Source organism: Culex quinquefasciatus, chromosome 3 (assembly GCF_015732765.1).
Source record: "Culex quinquefasciatus strain JHB chromosome 3, VPISU_Cqui_1.0_pri_paternal, whole genome shotgun sequence".
In the NCBI taxonomy this organism is placed as follows: Eukaryota; Metazoa; Arthropoda; class Insecta; order Diptera; family Culicidae; genus Culex; species Culex quinquefasciatus.
Window position 1 is genome coordinate 102,654,996 of NC_051863.1, and position 14,360 is coordinate 102,669,355.

A 14,360-nucleotide genomic window follows, 5' to 3' on the forward strand; every position below is an offset into this window, starting at 1 on the left:
GTAGATCGGGGTTCAAAATCCCGGCTCGGACCAACACAACTGGTGATCTTTTCCCTTCTGGATTCGATTGCTTAGTAAAGGGAAGGTAGTGTATCGTCACAAACTGGACCTTATCACGACATCATAGGTCGCCATGTTAACATTAGTTGAGTGAAAAACTGCCACTGAATCCGCTTTGTAAATGCCGGCTCCGATACTCTTCACGGGTATTCCCCTCAGGAACTGGGGAAGATTTACTTCACACATTTAAAAAAAAGTAAAATATTCAACTGGGCATAGTAATTAATAATAATAATAATGATAAGCAAAATCGATACAATGCAACAATACAATTTAAGAGATCGTAAAATGTTTTAAAATTAAGTGGAAAAAAACAAATACATGTTAAATTATAAACCCACATACACAAACACTACACTTATTAAATTAAGATTCCGGAGTTCACCAATGGGACATCAAGATCAACAAGCATCGCAGAAGTTTCTCGAGCTCTAACAATTAATCGAAAACGGTTGAGGTATGATAGGATTTGTGAGGTGAAAGGTGAAACTTGATTCAAATGGATTGATAATCTGATAATTGAAAAATCGATGGCAGCAGTGCAGCAATAACTTTGTGTGGAGGAAAGATATATCTGTTCAATCAAAATAAATGTGAATGGAACCGAATACTTTATGAACGATTAACTCATGAGACGAAGGATGAAACATGATCTGAACATCAGATATAGATCAAAACAATTGGATACTATACAATCGCTACTCGTTACAATTGGATGAAACCGCATAATCACATTTTAATGCTGATCAAAACAAATGAATGGAACTGCAATTCGCTACAAATTAAAAACAACCGAATGGATAGCACAGTGTATTCACACATAAAGGATTGACGCAAATCTCCACACAATTTCTTCAAATATGCTGGAAAAGAAACGACATAGACAGAATGGTATCAGATTAAGTTGGCAAGAATCATTTTCACTGAAAACCAAGCAATGACTTGATTATTTTAAACCGTAAGATTGATATTGAAGAGTGGATATGACAACAATATAATTTTTTTTCAACACGGAAGGAACGTCATCAGCCACAACATCAACATCAAGGTTGATAGTTTTTTCATCAGCCACAACATCAGCGAGATCATCAATTAATAATCATCATCATCGAACAGAATCAATTGTAATAACAATCAAAATTAAGTTAAATATTAAGTCTAACCAATTTCCAACATATACCTAGCTGACAGTAGATGATCGTCTTTAGCAGACAAACATCTAGCTCGTAAGTGTGGGGATATGAAGCGACCCTCGCCTTACCAGAAAAATTCACAGTAGATTTTCTCTGTTAAAAACGAAAATATTAGGAAAAGGCGAATCAGGAGAGTTGTAAGAAAAAGGAAGACAAATAAAAATCAATTAGGAGCGTAGGACGGGAAAACCCGACAACACTTTTATGACCCACTTAAGTGGCACGCGCAGAAAGGTGCCCGACGAGAAACAAACAAATAACAATATCTGTGAAAAAGGACAGGCACGACTGGAAAATAAATAAAGATTACATTATCTATGGGTTAAGTCATAAAGGACTGCGACTAATTTCTGAGAAAAATCTGAGAATTAGAGCGCGGTGGAAAGAAATAGAACATTTATATTAGGATTTTAAGAGTGAGAGAAATAAAATAGGCCAGGATATTATGTATAACTTGGAAGGATTTTTAGAGTGGGGGAAAAATAAATAAAATAAGAAAAAAGAGAGTTATATATTGTAGAATTCTGGGAATTAAGGAAACTTTTCATTATATCAAGAAAAATACAGGTTGGAGTGGGGTTGTAAATGAGACAAAAATATATTATATAAGTTAGAGGAAGAATTTTGGTGTGAAACCGAAAAGGACGGATATATTATGCAACATCAAAAACTAGAGTGGGGGTAAAAATATAAGATATTAAATAATTAAGTAAATAACTAGATTTAGTATAAAAACCCAAGCTGAAATCAAATAAAGTCAGTAAATGAGTCAGTAAATGAGACAGTGAAAGAGAGTGAAAGTGTTTGATCCGAAATATCCAGTTGAAGTGCCTTGGACTTAGCCGGCTGCACGCTTCATTTGTATTTTTGTATTTTTGTATTTTTGTATTTTTGTATTTTTGTATTTTTGTATTTTTGTATTTTTGTATTTTTGTATTTTTGTATTTTTGTATTTTTGTATTTTTGTATTTTTGTATTTTTGTATTTTTGTATTTTTGTATTTTTGTATTTTTGTGTTTTTGTATTTTTGTATTTTTGTATTTTTGTATTTTTGTGTTTTTGTATTTTTGTATTTTTGTATTTTTGTATTTTGTATTTTTGTATTTTTGTATTTTGTATTTTTGTATTTTGTATTTTTGTATTTTGTATTTTTGTATTTTTGTATTTTTGTATTTTGTATTTTGTATTTTGTATTTTTGTATTTTTGTATTTTTGTATTTTTGTATTTTGTATTTTTGTATTTTTGTATTTTTGTATTTTGTATTTTGTATTTTGTATTTTTGTATTTTGTATTTTTGTATTTTTGTATTTTTATATTTTTGTATTTTTGTATTTTTGTATTTTTGTATTTTGTATTTTGTATTTTTGTATTTTTGTATTTTGTATTTTGTATTTTTGTATTTTTGTATTTTTGTATTTTTGTATTTTTGTATTTTTGTATTTTTGTATTTTGTATTTTTGTATTTTTGTATTTTTGTATTTTGTATTTTGTATTTTTGTATTTTGTATTTTTGTATTTTAATATTTTTGTATTTTGTATTTTGTATTTTGTATTTTTGTATTTTTGTATTTTTGTATTTTTGTATTTTGTATTTTTGTATTTTGTATTTTTGTATTTTTGTATTTTTGTATTTTTGTATTTTGTATTTTTGTATTTTTGTATTTTTGTATTTTTGTATTTTTGTATTTTGTATTTTGTATTTTTGTATTTTTGTATTTTGTATTTTGTATTTTTGTATTTTTGTATTTTGTATTTTTGTATTTTTGTATTTTTGTATTTTTGTATTTTGTATTTTGTATTTTTGTATTTTGTATTTTTGTATTTTGTATTTTGTATTTTTGTATTTTGTATTTTGTATTTTTGTATTTTGTATTTTTGTATTTTTGTATTTTGTATTTTTGTATTTTTGTATTTTGTATTTTTGTATTTTTGTATTTTTGTATTTTGTATTTTTGTATTTTGTATTTTTGTATTTTTGTATTTTTGTATTTTTGTATTTTTGTTTTTGTATTTTTGTATTTTGTATTTTGTATTTTTGTATTTTTGTATTTTTGTATTTTTGTATTTTTGTATTTTTGTATTTTTGTATTTTTGTATTTTGTATTTTTGTATTTTGTATTTTTGTATTTTTGTATTTTTGTATTTTGTATTTTTGTATTTTTGTATTTTGTATTTTTGTATTTTTGTATTTTGTATTTTGTATTTTGTATTTTTGTATTTTTGTATTTTTGTATTTTGTGTATTTTTGTATTTTGTATTTTTGTATTTTGTATTTTTGTATTTTGTATTTTGTATTTTTGTATTTTTGTATTTTTGTATTTTGTATTTTTGTATTTTGTATTTTGTATTTTGTATTTTTGTATTTTGTATTTTGTATTTTTGTATTTTTTGTATTTTTGTATTTTTGTATTTTTGTATTTTTGTATTTTTGTATTTTGTATTTTGTATTTTTGTATTTTTGTATTTTTGTATTTTGTATTTTTGTATTTTGTATTTTTGTATTTTTGTATTTTGTATTTTTGTATTTTGTATTTTGTATTTTGTATTTTTGTATTTTGTATTTTTGTATTTTGTATTTTTGTATTTTTGTATTTTGTATTTTGTATTTTTGTATTTTGTATTTTGTATTTTGTATTTTTGTATTTTGTATTTTTGTATTTTGTATTTTTGTATTTTGTATTTTGTATTTTTGTATTTTTTGTATTTTTGTATTTTTGTATTTTTGTATTTTTGTATTTTTGTATTTTGTATTTTTGTATTTTTGTATTTTTGTATTTTTGTATTTTTGTATTTTTGTATTTTGTATTTTTGTATTTTTGTATTTTTGTATTTTGTATTTTTGTATTTTGTATTTTTGTATTTTGTATTTTTGTATTTTGTATTTTTGTATTTTGTATTTTGTATTTTTGTATTTTTGTATTTTTGTATTTTTGTATTTTTGTATTTTTGTATTTTGTATTTTGTATTTTTGTATTTTTGTATTTTGTATTTTTGTATTTTGTATTTTTGTATTTTTGTATTTTTGTATTTTTGTATTTTGTATTTTTGTATTTTTGTATTTTTGTATTTTGTATTTTGTATTTTTGTATTTTGTATTTTTGTATTTTGTATTTTTGTATTTTTGTATTTTGTATTTTTGTATTTTGTATTTTTGTATTTTTGTATTTTGTATTTTTGTATTTTTGTATTTTTGTATTTTGTATTTTTGTATTTTGTATTTTGTATTTTTGTATTTTTGTATTTTGTATTTTGTATTTTTGTATTTTTGTATTTTGTATTTTTGTATTTTGTATTTTTGTATTTTTGTATTTTGTATTTTGTATTTTTGTATTTTTGTATTTTTGTATTTTGTATTTTGTATTTTGTATTTTGTATTTTTGTATTTTTGTATTTTTGTATTTTTGTATTTTGTATTTTGTATTTTTGTATTTTTGTATTTTTGTATTTTTGTATTTTTGTATTTTGTATTTTGTATTTTTGTATTTTTGTATTTTTGTATTTTGTATTTTTGTATTTTTGTATTTTGTATTTTTGTATTTTTGTATTTTTGTATTTTTGTATTTTGTATTTTTGTATTTTGTATTTTTGTATTTTTGTATTTTGTATTTTGTATTTTTGTATTTTTTGTATTTTTGTATTTTTGTATTTTTGTATTTTGTATTTTTGTATTTTTGTATTTTGTATTTTTGTATTTTTGTATTTTGTATTTTGTATTTTTGTATTTTTGTATTTTTGTATTTTGTATTTTGTATTTTGTATTTTGTATTTTGTATTTTGTATTTTTGTATTTTGTATTTTGTATTTTTGTATTTTTGTATTTGTATTATTTTTGTATTTTTGTATTTTTGTATTTTGTATTTTTGTATTTTTGTATTTTTGTATTTTGTATTTTTGTATTTTTGTATTTTTGTATTTTGTATTTTGTATTTGTATTTTTGTATTTTTGTATTTTGTATTTTTGTATTTTTGTATTTTTGTATTTTTGTATTTTGTATTTTTATTTTGTATTTTTGTATTTTTTGTATTTTTGTATTTTTGTATTTTTGTATTTTGTATTTTTGTATTTTTGTATTTTTGTATTTTTGTATTTTTGTATTTTGTATTTTTGTATTTTTGTATTTTTGTATTTTGTATTTTTGTATTTTTGTATTTTGTATTTTTGTATTTTTGTATTTTTGTATTTTTGTATTTTGTATTTTTGTATTTTGTATTTTGTATTTTTGTATTTTTGTATTTTGTATTTTTGTATTTTTGTATTTTTGTATTTTTGTATTTTTGTATTTTTGTATTTTGTATTTTTGTATTTTGTATTTTGTATTTTTGTATTTTGTATTTTTGTATTTTGTATTTTTGTATTTTTGTATTTTTGTATTTTTGTATTTTTGTATTTTGTATTTTTGTATTTTTGTATTTTTGTATTTTTGTATTTTGTATTTTTTGTATTTTTGTATTTTTGTATTTTGTATTTTTGTATTTTGTATTTTGTATTTTGTATTTTTTGTATTTTTGTATTTTGTATTTTTGTATTTTTGTATTTTGTATTTTTGTATTTTTGTATTTTTGTATTTTTGTATTTTTGTATTTTTGTATTTTTGTATTTTGTATTTTTGTATTTTTGTATTTTTGTATTTTTGTATTTTGTATTTTTGTATTTTGTATTTTTGTATTTTTGTATTTTGTATTTTGTATTTTTGTATTTTTGTATTTTTGTATTTTGTATTTTTGTATTTTGTATTTTGTATTTTGTATTTTTGTATTTTGTATTTTTGTATTTTGTATTTTGTATTTTTGTATTTTGTATTTTGTATTTTGTATTTTTGTATTTTTATATTTTGTATTTTGTATTTTTGTATTTTTGTATTTTGTATTTTTGTATTTTTGTATTTTTGTATTTTTGTATTTTTGTATTTTTTGTATTTTTGTATTTTTGTATTTTTGTATTTTGTATTTTTGTATTTTTGTATTTTTGTATTTTTGTATTTTTGTATTTTTGTATTTTGTATTTTTGTATTTTTGTATTTTTGTATTTTTGTATTTTTGTATTTTTGTATTTTTGTATTTTTGTATTTTTGTATTTTGTATTTTTGTATTTTTAATATTTTTATGTTTTGTATTTTTGTATTTTTGTATTTTGTATTTTTGTATTTTGTATTTTTGTATTTTGTATTTTGTATTTTTGTATTTTTGTATTTTTGTATTTTTGTATTTTGTATTTTTGTATTTTGTATTTTTGTATTTTTGTATTTTTGTATTTTTGTATTTTTGTATTTTGTATTTTTGTATTTTTGTATTTTTGTATTTTTGTATTTTTGTATTTTTGTATTTTGTATTTTTGTATTTTGTATTTTGTATTTTTGTATTTTGTATTTTTGTATTTTTGTATTTTGTATTTTGTATTTTTGTATTTTTGTATTTTGTATTTTTGTATTTTGTATTTTTGTATTTTTGTATTTTTGTATTTTTGTATTTTTGTATTTTGTATTTTTGTATTTTGTATTTTTGTATTTTGTATTTTGTATTTTGTATTTTTGTATTTTGTATTTTTGTATTTTGTATTTTGTATTTTTGTATTTTTGTATTTTTGTATTTTTGTATTTTTGTATTTTTGTATTTTTGTATTTTGTATTTTGTATTTTTGTATTTTTGTATTTTGTATTTTTGTATTTTTGTATTTTGTATTTTGTATTTTGTATTTTTGTATTTTTGTATTTTGTATTTTTGTATTTTTGTATTTTGTATTTTGTATTTTTGTATTTTGTATTTTGTATTTTTGTATTTTGTATTTTTGTATTTTTGTATTTTGTATTTTGTATTTTTGTATTTTTGTATTTTGTATTTTTGTATTTTTGTATTTTGTATTTTTGTATTTTGTATTTTGTATTTTGTATTTTGTATTTTGTATTTTTGTATTTTTGTATTTTGTATTTTTGTATTTTTGTATTTTTGTATTTTGTATTTTTGTATTTTTGTATTTTGTATTTTTGTATTTTTGTATTTTTTGTATTTTTGTATTTTTGTATTTTTGTATTTTTGTATTTTTGTATTTTTGTATTTTGTATTTTGTATTTTGTATTTTTGTATTTTGTATTTTGTATTTTGTATTTTTGTATTTTGTATTTTTGTATTTTGTATTTTTGTATTTTTGTATTTTTGTATTTTGTATTTTTGTATTTTTGTATTTTGTATTTTTGTATTTTTGTATTTTTGTATTTTTGTATTTTGTATTTTGTATTTTTGTATTTTTGTATTTTTGTATTTTGTATTTTTGTATTTTGTATTTTTGTATTTTTGTATTTTTGTATTTTTGTATTTTTGTATTTTTGTATTTTTGTATTTTGTATTTTTGTATTTTGTATTTTTGTATTTTGTATTTTTGTATTTTTGTATTTTTGTATTTTGTATTTTGTATTTTGTATTTTTGTATTTTGTATTTTTGTATTTTTGTATTTTTGTATTTTGTATTTTTGTATTTTGTATTTTTGTATTTTGTATTTTGTATTTTTGTATTTTTGTATTTTTGTATTTTTGTATTTTGTATTTTTGTATTTTTGTATTTTTGTATTTTGTATTTTGTATTTTGTATTTTTGTATTTTGTATTTTTGTATTTTTGTATTTTTGTATTTTTGTATTTTTGTATTTTTGTATTTTGTATTTTTGTATTTTTGTATTTTGTATTTTTGTATTTTTGTATTTTGTATTTTTGTATTTTTGTATTTTGTATTTTTGTATTTTTGTATTTTGTATTTTTGTATTTTTGTATTTTTGTATTTTGTATTTTTGTATTTTGTATTTTTGTATTTTTGTATTTTTGTATTTTTGTATTTTGTATTTTTGTATTTTTGTATTTTTGTATTTTGTATTTTTGTATTTTTGTATTTTTGTATTTTTGTATTTTTGTATTTTTGTATTTTTGTATTTTTGTATTTTTGTATTTTTGTATTTTTGTATTTTTGTATTTTTGTATTTTTGTATTTTGTATTTTTGTATTTTTGTATTTTGTATTTTTGTATTTTGTATTTTGTATTTTTGTATTTTTGTATTTTGTATTTTGTATTTTGTATTTTGTATTTTTATTTTTTGTATTTTTGTATTTTTGTATTTTTGTATTTTTGTATTTTTGTATTTTGTATTTTTGTATTTTTGTATTTTGTATTTTGTATTTTGTATTTTTGTATTTTTGTATTTTTGTATTTTTGTATTTTTGTATTTTGTATTTTTGTATTTTGTATTTTTGTATTTTGTATTTTTGTATTTTGTATTTTTGTATTTTGTATTTTTGTATTTTGTATTTTTGTATTTTTGTATTTTGTATTTTTGTATTTTTGTATTTTGTATTTTGTATTTTTGTATTTTTGTATTTTGTATTTTTGTATTTTTGTATTTTTGTATTTTTGTATTTTTGTATTTTTGTATTTTTGTATTTTGTATTTTGTATTTTGTATTTTGTATTTTTGTATTTTTGTATTTTGTATTTTTGTATTTTGTATTTTTGTATTTTTGTATTTTGTATTTTGTATTTTGTATTTTTGTATTTTGTATTTTTGTATTTTTGTATTTTGTATTTTGTATTTTTGTATTTTTGTATTTTGTATTTTTGTATTTTTGTATTTTGTATTTTGTATTTTTGTATTTTTGTATTTTGTATTTTGTATTTTGTATTTTGTATTTTGTATTTTGTATTTTTGTATTTTTGTATTTTTGTATTTTTGTATTTTTGTATTTTTGTATTTTTGTATTTTTGTATTTTTGTATTTTTGTATTTTGTATTTTTGTATTTTTGTATTTTGTATTTTGTATTTTGTATTTTTGTATTTTTGTATTTTTGTATTTTTGTATTTTGTATTTTGTATTTTTGTATTTTGTATTTTGTATTTTGTATTTTTGTATTTTTGTATTTTGTATTTTTGTATTTTGTATTTTTGTATTTTGTATTTTTGTATTTTGTATTTTGTATTTTTGTATTTTTGTATTTTTGTATTTTGTATTTTGTATTTTGTATTTTTGTATTTTTGTATTTTTGTATTTTTGTATTTTGTATTTTTGTATTTTTGTATTTTTGTATTTTTGTATTTTTGTATTTTTGTATTTTTGTATTTTTGTATTTTTGTATTTTGTATTTTGTATTTTTGTATTTTTGTATTTTTGTATTTTTGTATTTTGTATTTTTGTATTTTGTATTTTGTATTTTTGTATTTTTGTATTTTTGTATTTTGTATTTTGTATTTTGTATTTTTGTATTTTTGTATTTTGTATTTTGTATTTTTGTATTTTGTATTTTGTATTTTTGTATTTTGTATTTTTGTATTTTTGTATTTTTGTATTTTGTATTTTTGTATTTTTGTATTTTTGTATTTTTGTATTTTTGTATTTTGTATTTTGTATTTTTGTATTTTTGTATTTTTGTATTTTTGTATTTTTATTTTGTATTTTGTATTTTTGTATTTTGTATTTTTGTATTTTTGTATTTTTGTATTTTTGTATTTTTGTATTTTTGTATTTTGTATTTTTGTATTTTTATTTTTGTATTTTTGTATTTTTGTATTTTTGTATTTTTGTATTTTTGTATTTTTGTATTTTTGTATTTTGTATTTTTGTATTTTTGTATTTTTGTATTTTTGTATTTTTGTATTTTTGTATTTTTGTATTTTTGTATTTTTGTATTTTTGTATTTTTGTATTTTTGTATTTTTGTATTTTGTATTTTTGTATTTTGTATTTTGTATTTTTGTATTTTTGTATTTTTGTATTTTGTATTTTTGTATTTTGTATTTTTGTATTTTGTATTTTTGTATTTTGTATTTTTGTATTTTTGTATTTTGTATTTTGTATTTTTGTATTTTTGTATTTTGTATTTTTGTATTTTTGTATTTTGTATTTTTGTATTTTTGTATTTTTGTATTTTTGTATTTTTGTATTTTTGTATTTTTGTATTTTTGTATTTTTATTTTATTGTATTTTGTATTTTGTATTTTTGTATTTTTGTATTTTGTATTTTGTATTTTGTATTTTGTATTTTTGTATTTTGTATTTTTGTATTTTTGTATTTTGTATTTTTGTATTTTTGTATTTTGTATTTTTGTATTTTGTATTTTTGTATTTTTGTATTTTTGTATTTTTGTATTTTTGTATTTTTGTATTTTGTATTTTTGTATTTTGTATTTTTGTATTTTTGTATTTTTGTATTTTTGTATTTTGTATTTTTGTATTTTTGTATTTTTGTATTTTGTATTTTGTATTTTTGTATTTTTGTATTTTTGTATTTTTGTATTTTTGTATTTTGTATTTTTGTATTTTTGTATTTTTGTATTTTTGTATTTTTATATTTTTGTATTTTTGTATTTTTGTATTTTTGTATTTTTGTATTTTTGTATTTTTGTATTTTTGTATTTTTGTATTTTTGTATTTTTGTATTTTTGTATTTTTGTATTTTTGTATTTTTGTATTTTTGTATTTTTGTATTTTTGTAATACTGTATTTCATTTTTTTTTTATTTGTCAATAGAATATCGCAACAAAGCCGTACAGTTAGGATGATCAACTATAACATAGTTTAAAAAGCCTGGAAACTAGAGCGTCCAATTTCCCGGGTTTACAAAATTCCCGGGAAACGGGAAATTTTCAACAAATTTCCCGTGAAATCCCGGGAATTCCTGGAAATTTTAAATTTACCGAAAATTGTTCTGATCCTGGTTTTGATTAATATTTTGCAACAAAATTGTTTAGAAAAGCAACTATAATGTTCAAAATAAGTGTTAGGTTCAATTAATGCCTTGGCTGCTTGTAAAAAAACATATAACTTCAAGAAAATATGAAAAAATTTCTTTAAGCTGTCTTTCAATTCTGAATTGTTAGGAGCGGGCGGTGATAAAAGAAATCTAACCAGTTCGACTTCCAGTTTTAGAATGAATCTTTATTTTTGTCATGGACTTAAACTACCCTGCTTAAGTCTAGTTACATAATTATAATGTACTCACGTTACATCTACATAACGTACAGAAAGAGATGGCGAGAGTCAGTCATACAAGTTATTTACCTCGAAGCACTCTTCGGGTGGTAACTTGTAAACAGGCGAATGCTCGGTGCCTGTTTGTTCAACATCTGGTACCCATAAAGAGGGTCAGTGTTAAATATCAACAAGGAAACGAGTGTTATGCTGATGATCGTGTTACTGAATTTGGGTGACAAGTAGGTCGCCCAAGAAGTAGAACATAAATAATTGTTCTGCCTCAAACTTTGTAATATGAGTCAGTAAAAACTGGCACAAAACTTGTGTTGACCCACTACACGCCTTTTCTGGGAAAAATTAAAAATTATTCTATAGTGATAATTTTTAATACTATTTGAAAATTAATCTAAGTACTATATGTAAGTATGTGTTGATGTTATAATATATGTAAGTGTAGTGTATTATGTTATAATGGTGTATTGTGTTTTTATATGTTTACTGCTTGTTCTGCTTGTTCCTTCAAATTTTTTTTTATTTAGATGAATTTTCGTATTCGATTCTTATGAATTGTATCTATTTTATCTTTAATTTTTATTCTTAGATTACTTCCTAAATCTTCTAGAACTTCATATGGTCCTTCAAATTTCTGTTCCAACTTGGAACCAGTTTCATTTTTAATGAGTACTAGATCTTTAGATTTATATAGATTTTTATCGTCATGTCCGGTATTTTTAGCAATTCTCATTTCTTTAAATTTTAACAGACTTTCTCTAGCTTGCTTTTGAGCTGTCTGTAATTTAAATTTAAGAATAGCGGAATAGTCGTCTATGTTGTAGACTGGACTGATTTTCGTTTCATCTTGTATGCTTGAGGGTAAATTGCATAATTTCCCGTATATTAATTCGAATGGAGTTTTTCCAGTTGCGCTGTGTACCGTAGTATTATAAGCGAACTTATAATACGGCACCCAAGCAGACCAATATCCATAAGAATTATTTGTTTGATTCGTAGAAAATTCCCAAGCACTTTATGCGAATTTTCTAACGCTCCAATTGTTTCATGGTGATATGCTGTTGAATTGAGTTTCTCAATTTTCAGCATATCACAAATTTTTGTGAAAACAGAGGACATGAATTCTGTACCTCTGTCCGTCAATATTTGGTCGGGAACGCCATAATTTAAAATTATTGCTTCAACAAATGCTTTGGCCACTGCATTTGTTGACTTGTCAATAATTGGCGTTGCAGTTATGAATTTTGACAGATCGCACTGGGTAGTCAGTATGTACTGATTCCCGTAGGCGTCTGGTAATAATGGACCAACAATGTCCAAAAATATTTTTCAAAAGCAGTTTTTGCTGTGCTTGTCATTGTCATAGGTACTTTTGTGCGGAAAGACTTATTTTGTTGGCATTTCACACACTTTTTAATAAAATTTGAGATATCCTGGTCCATGGATTTCCAGTAATATCTTTGTTTGATGGTATTTTGTGTTCGTTTTATACCAGCATGCCCTGCAGTTGGCAATATGTGGTAATTATTAATGATGAGTTGTTGCTCATCTTTATTTTCAACATGTTTTATTTCATTTCCTATTACAATGATAGGTGGCATGCCATTTATTTTTAGAGCTTCTATTTGCTCTTTTATTTTTTTATATGTCTGCGTATTTTGCATGACTAGGCCTTTTATCGGATTCTTTTCTGTAAACACCACTAGTCGTTTCAATACTCCCCGTAGGTGAGATATTGACGTTTTAGGGTTAATAATCAGAGTTCCATCCTCAATCTTAAATTCATTTTCATTATTTCCAATTTGGATTTGTATGTAATCTGTTGCAACCTCACTTTTATCTTCATTTTCTCAGCTGATTTAATTTTATTTTTATTTTGTGCTCTTGTACACACAAAATTTATTTGAGGCGTAAGTGCCTGGAGATCTTCAATAGAAATACGTGACAACGCGTCCGCTATTACGTTTTCTGATCCCTTTTGTATATGACATCAAATTTATATTCTTCGAGTGCTAACCGAAATTTGGTTAATCTACTCGAAGGGTCAGTTAATGTGAATAAATAAACTAAAGGACGGTGGTCTGAATAAACATCAAATCTTCTCCCATACAAATATGGTCTGAAATGTCTGATTGCCCAAACCACTCCAAGTAGTTCTTTTCAATTGTGCTGTAGTTTATCTCAGCTTTATTCAATGCTTTACTCGCAAATGCAATAGGTCTACCATTTTGGTTGCTTAAAACAGCACCAATAGCTTTTCCTGATGCATCTGTGTGTAAAGTAAATGTGTTTTTATCCGAAAAATCTGGATAATCTAATATTGGTGGAGTAATAAAACAATTTTTCAAATGCTGGAAACTGTTTTCACATTCTTCCGACCACTCAAAATCTACACCCTTTCTTGTTAGTCTATTTAAAGGACTGCAAAGTTTGGCAAAGTTTTTGATGTGCTTTCTATAGTAATTAGAAAAAGCTACAAATCTCTTTACTTCATCAGCCGTTTTAGGGCTGCTCCATTTTTTAATTATTTCAATTTTCGAAGGATCTGGTTTGATACCTTCTTCAGAAACAGTATGACCCAAATAGATCAACTCCTTCTTCAAAAAGTTACATTTCAATGGGTTTAATTTCAAATTAGTTTGTCGTAATCGTTCGAAAACATCAAAAAGATTTCGATTGTGATCTTCAAGTGTTTTGCCAAAGACAATTATATCATCAAGATAAACTAAACACCTTTCCATATTGAGACCAGCCATTGCAACGGTCATCAATCTAGAGAAAATTGAAGGACTATTTTTTAAACCCATAGGTAGACGAGTCATTTGGTACTGTCCCCTATTAGTACAAAATGAAGTACAGGATCTGTCCTCCGGTCTTATCTCACATTGATAATAACCTTGAGTTAGATCCAAATGCGAAAAATATTTTGCTCCTGCTAAAGATTCTATTACTTCCTCAATATTTGGAAGTGGAAATTTATCATCCTGTAAAACGTTGTTTAACTTACGATAATCTATGACTAACCGCCATTTTTTACTATCGTCAGTTGATTTCTTAGGAACTAATAACAAAGGACTATTCCATTCTGATACAGTCTCTTCGATTATATTGTCGTTTAGCATCTTATCAACTTGTCTCTGTACCTCATC